This window comes from Galeopterus variegatus, unplaced genomic scaffold (assembly GCF_000696425.1).
Source record: "Galeopterus variegatus unplaced genomic scaffold, G_variegatus-3.0.2 Scaffold4132, whole genome shotgun sequence".
In the NCBI taxonomy this organism is placed as follows: Eukaryota; Metazoa; Chordata; class Mammalia; order Dermoptera; family Cynocephalidae; genus Galeopterus; species Galeopterus variegatus.
In genome coordinates this window covers 91,234-97,070 of record NW_007730243.1, presented here as the reverse complement: position 1 = coordinate 97,070, position 5,837 = coordinate 91,234, and the positions used below count along the sequence as shown (strand labels likewise).

The 5,837-nt window shown below is 45.3% G+C and overlaps 1 pseudogene; it reads right to left on the bottom strand.

Moving 5' to 3' along the window:
* Positions 1-3,476: 3,476 nt before the first annotated feature.
* LOC103602420 lies at positions 3,477-4,389 on the bottom strand (annotated as a pseudogene).
* Between the last annotated feature and the right edge of the window lie 1,448 nt (positions 4,390-5,837).

Sequence of the window (5,837 nt, the reverse complement as noted above, 5' to 3'; positions counted from 1 at the left end):
CTCAAATATTAAGTTTTGTTTGTTTATAAACTGTGTGTAAATCCAGTCATATTGTTTGTATGATTTTGTGCCTCATTTCTCTTGCTTAGCATCGTGTTTGCAAATCCTTAACAGTTGTGGCGTGAAGCAGAATGTTCATTTTCATTGCTCTATAATATCCACTGAATGTATATACCAGTTTATTTTTGCATTCTACTTTTGATGGGCATTTATGGTGTTTTCTGTTTGAGGCTGTTTAAATAATGCTTCTATAATATATTAATATGTATATGCAGAAAGAGAGAGAGATCAAGAAAGAGAGGTGTGTGTGTCTGCACGTAGATTTCTTGCTGTAGATTAGTGTCTTTCATAAGTTTTGCATATTTGCTGTTGTGTCCTAAAAGCTGTCCCTGCAACATTATTTCTTCCATCCATTAAATTTTTAATTTTATTTATTATATTTTGTAATTTTGGAATATCAACTTAATTTTTTTTCAGACCTGCTCTATCATTTTTACTGTCCCTTCTTTCCCATAAATATTTTTCAGCTTGCATTTTATTTTTTTTACAAATATGAAGCTCTTTTATAGTCTGTCAATTAATTATGGTAGCTGAAATTTTTGTTTTTTCTTGTGGTGTCTATTGATGCTGTTTATTCTCACTCATGTCATATTTTCCTATGTGTTTGTGTGATCTGTACATTGGTTTTATTTTTTAAAGAAACTGTCTTTTATTATTTTATCTAAAGATTACAACACACATACAATAAATGAATTTCACGAAAATACTACACACTTTTTCTACTATATCTATAAAAATCAATTCCTATGGACATTGACTTTTTAAAAATATGGATACCTTTTATTCATTCAAATTTGTGGAGAGGGGGTTGGATAATTTACTATCTGGTTCTATCCAGAGGAAAAAAAGTGAGCCTTACATATATTTATTCTCATATAATCATTTTTCTCATATAATATATTTTAAAATGAATAAACTTTATTTTTTGGGACACTTTTAGGTACACAGTAAAATTGAGTGGAAAATACAGAGAGTTTTCATACACCCTCTGCCTCCACACGAGCATAACGTTACCCACTATCAGCATCCCCCACCAATGTGATACATTTGTTACCATCAATCAGTCTATACTGACACATAATTATCTCCCCAAATCTATAGTTCACATTAACGTTCACTCTTAGTGTTGTATATTCTATTGGCTTTGACAAATGTATATCCAAACAGAACTACTTCACGGCCCTAAAAATCCTCTGTGCTCTTTCTATTCATCTCTCCCTTTTCCTTAAGCCCTGAAAACCTCTGACCTTTTCACTGTCTCTTGTTTTGCCTCTTTCAGAATGTCATATAGTCGGAATCATGCAGTATGTAGCCTTTTCAGGTTAGCTTTTTTCACTTAGTTAAGTGAATTTAAGATTCCCCTGTGCCTTTTCATGGCTGATAGCTTATTTCTTTTTCGTGCTAAATAATATTCCACTGTTTAAATGTACCACAGTTTAATTACCTACTCATCTACTGGAGGACAACTTGGTTGTGTGCAGGTTTTTGCATGGATTTAAGTTTTCAACTCCTTTGCGTAAATACCAGAGTGTGATCACTGGACCACATGGTAAGAGTATGTTTATTTTTAAAAGAAACTAACAAACTGTCTTCCAAAGGGGCTGTATAATTTTGCATCCCCACCAGCAACGAATGAGAGTTTCTGTTGCTCCACATTCTCACAAGAATTTGGTTTTATCAGTGTTTTGGGTTTTGGATATTTTAATAGGTATGTAGTAGTATCTTGTTTTAATTTGCAATTCCCTAATGACATAGGATGTTGAGTATCTTTTCATATGCCTATTTGCCATCTGTATATCTTCTTTGGTGAGGTGTCTCCTCAGGGCTTTGTCTCATTTTGTAACCAGGCTGTTTGCTTTTTTGTTGCTGAGTTTTGAGAATTCTTTGTATATTTTGGAGAGCAGCCCTTATCAGATGTGTCTTTTGCAAATATTTTCTTCCAGTCTGTGGTTTGTCTCCTCATTTTCTTCATAGTGTCTTTTACACAGAGAAAATTTTAAGTTTAATAAATTTCAGCTTATCAATTGCTTTTTTGCCTATTTGCCATCTGTATATCTTCTTTGGTGAGGTGTCTCTTCAGGGCTTTGTCTCATTTTGTAACCAGGCTGTTTGCTTTTTTTGTTGTTGAGTTTTGAGAATTCTTTGTATATTTTGGAGAGCAGTCTTTTATCAGATGTGTCTTTTGCAAATATTTTCTTCCAGTCTGTGGTTTGTGCCTCATTTTCTTGATAGTGTCTTTTACACAGCAGAAAATTTTAAGTTTAATAAATTTCAGCATATCAATTGCTTTTTATATGGATTGTGCATTTTGTGTTGTATCTGAAAAGTTATTCCCATACCCCAAGCCACCTAGGTTTTCTCTTATGTTACCTCATAGAAGTTTTATAGTTTTGTGTTTTACACGTGTTTCTTTTGGCTGTTGTTGTTGTCACAGTCACTTTATTGCATCTAGGACATATCAGAATCCAGACCACACCTAGCTCCAGCTCCAGTGAACTCCTCCTTTAGCACCTCTGGACCTTTGCACAGGTTTTTCCTCTGTGCCTGGAATACCCTTCCTATTATTTATCTGCAAATTTCTATTCATACTTCCTAACCCAAGACGCTGCGGGTCCCAGGCAGTACTGCTTATTCCCTCCTCAGTACTTCCCCTGACAATTCATTCCGAAATTAAAGCCTTTATCATCCTGCATTGATCCATAGGGCCCAGCCAATAGCCTACCTCTGAGCAGAGACAGAGGAAACACTGAATGGGTAAATGAATTGTGAACAAGGGAACTGGGAGAGAAGCTGGGAACAGGCTATGCAGGATGCAGAGGCCAGAGCTAGGAAATTTGAGGGTCACTGTCTAGGATGGTGATTGAAGGACATTGGATGGGATCCATTTGCATCGGACATAATCTTCTACCTTTGGGGCTCTCGCAGCTCTAACACTTGAGGCTCGCGTTCAAAGGACAGTAAGATTGTGCACATATTTTGGGCCTGACCCTTCCCAATCCACCAATGAAATCTGGGTAGAGGTTGCTGAAGCCTCCCTTGATTTTTAGGTCAAATTTGACTCCGGCCTAAGTCTCACCTGACACCCAGACAATCTGAAAGCCCCAAACCAGTGTTCTAACCCAAGCTGACCCCAGCCTCAACCCTAGTGAGAAGCAGTGGAGGGGCAAGCCAGGGTGGCCCATGACTTCATCTCTTTCCCTTTCCCAGGGCAGGGAGCTGGGGCAGGCCCAAGGGTGGACCCCAGCAGCTCCCAGCCAATCCCCCAATCCAAGGATGGGCCAATGCTACCCTTGGAAGTTGAGGTGTGCAAAGAGTCACTGCAGGCCAGACACAAACAACTTGTTCCCATCTGGAGCCAAGATGGGACCCCTGTCCACTGCTCCTGTGCATCCTTCCATACCAGCTGCCACCCCCCTTCATGTGGTCTTCTCATTGAGAGTGCAATGCACCAGTTGACTCAAAAGGAACACAGTGAGGACACTGCTGCCCATGGTGAGCAGGAAGAGGCCAGAGAAGTTGTGGGGCCAGTGAGTGTGCAGAGGTTTACAGATGGGCCACCAGGCCTCACAGCCCAGTGCTATGGTCTCCACCGAGCCAGCATGCACAGAACCAAGAAGACGTGAAAAATTTGGTGGTCTTGCCCAAAGATATGACAGCTGCCAGGTAGCCAGTGCTCTGGCGTGAAGGTAGAGAAGAAAGCAGCAGCCAGCAGAAAAACCACCTGGCACTTGTAGTAGAGAAGTGCAAGGTTGTCCATGGCAGGGTCAGGGGACACCAATATGCAGTGTGCCATGGGGCTGATGTCCAGCACATAGGCCAGTGCGGAGGGCACCTTCTAGCAGGCGAGGCCCACCAAGCCCGGCTTTTGGATGCACTTGTAGCAGGAGCCAGTGTAGGAAAGCCAGGCGAGAAAAGCAGCCATGGGCAGGAAAATGGCCTACACCTCAGCATGCCAGGAAGGCTTGATGGCATAGTAGAAATGTGCCAAGGCACTGCCAAACTGGTACACAGCCAAACCCACATAGTCCAAGAAGAAGAAGCTGTAGTGCTAGAACACAGACTTGGCTGCAGAAGGTGAGCCAGGGCACTGAAGGAGAGGTAGATGAAGGAGTCGAGGACAGTGATGAAGAGGGGCAGGGAGTGTGGGTCTCCCCAGAAGTCCACGGTCCCCACAAAGACGGCCAGCGGCAGCAGCAAAGCCAGGGCCGCCAGCAGGTGTGTCACCGCCTTGTTGTGCTGCTGGAACACCGTGCGGAAGTAGAAGCGCCAGGTCCCATGCAACAGCCGGTAGCCTGCACAGATGTATGGCTTCCAGAAGGGGGAAACCATGGGCAGGAGGTGGCTGAGTTCTGGGAAACCTTTATGGCCGTGACCGTGGGCCTGAGCAGGGAACCAAGATCACACAACAAGGCAAGGGCAAAGCTGGGCTGGGATCGGATGTCAAGGTTGACAGATCATACAACAAGGCAAGGGCAAAGCTGGGCTGGGATCGGGTGTCAAGGTTGATGGATGCTAGGCAAACTTGGCTCGCTCCTCTCCCCTCTGGCCCGAGCTGAGGAGCAGAGCTGGGAGAGCCGCAGCGTCCGGGCTGCCAAGACGGCAGATGAAGGCCAGCCGGGCAGCGGCTCGACCCCGCACCAGGGGAAGGCGGGCGGCCACCACGAGAGAGGCTCTCTGGTGCCCCGGGCTTCCGCCGCCTGGTGGGGCCAGGGCGACCCCGAGCGCCCCACGCCCCCGCCTTACCGTTGCGCAAGCAGCTCTCCCGCAGCACGTTCACGTGTTGAACGAGCAGGAGAGAGGGGTCACCCGTACAGGCGACTACAGAATCCTGGGACTTCTTGTGGTCATTGTGCAGATGGGGAAACGGAGGCCCAGAGAGCAGACACGGTTGCCCAGGTTCCTCTGCTCAGCGGTGGTGTTGCGGATGCTCCAGATGAGGTTTTCCCACTTCTGGATGGACTAGAAACACTAGCTTCAGTTTCTGGGACTGGCTGAATTGGGGAGGGTGAGGGACAGTTGGAGCAGGACAGTGCACCGGTTTCTCAGCTGGAGCCCACAGCCCAGCCCTTCACTAACTTAAACCACACAGCCCACCCCTCAAGGCTACCTGTGGTCGACTTTCCCCACCTTCATTTCTCTGCTTGGGGAGTTGCAGCCATACCCTGGGCACACCTGACTTATTCACGTTTCTACCCGAAGTCTTTTCCCACTGTAGCTTCCCCTGATCTGCCCAGCTCAATGCCTGTTCTTTGGACTCTATTAAGACACTCGCTCTCTGCCCCTACTGTCAAATCTCCCCCCAGTTGTGGGAGCACCTGAAGGGTGAGGAATCCCTGCATATAGTAGTCCCTCAATAAAAATTGGATCAACAATGCCATGGATTGTGGGTTCCTCTGGTGTGCAAAGACCTGGGTCAGGCAGAGTGGGGAAACACCTCCATCCCCTATTGGCAGCACACAGCCTGATGGATGGAGGGCTAGGAGGAGTTATACTACCGGTGTAATGGTGATATGGGTTGTTAGGAGGGTTAACAAAAACGATGGGCATGCAGCAATCCCACTGCTGGGTATATACCCAAACAACTGGAAATCATTATGTCGAAGGGATATCTGAAGGGATACCTGCATTTCCATGTTCATCGCAGCTCCATTAACAATAGCCAAGAGTTGGAACCAACCCAAATGCCCATTGGTAGACGACTGGGTAAGGAAAATGAGGTACACATACGCAATGGGACACCACTGTGCCACAAAAAAGAATGAAACTCTGTCATTCGC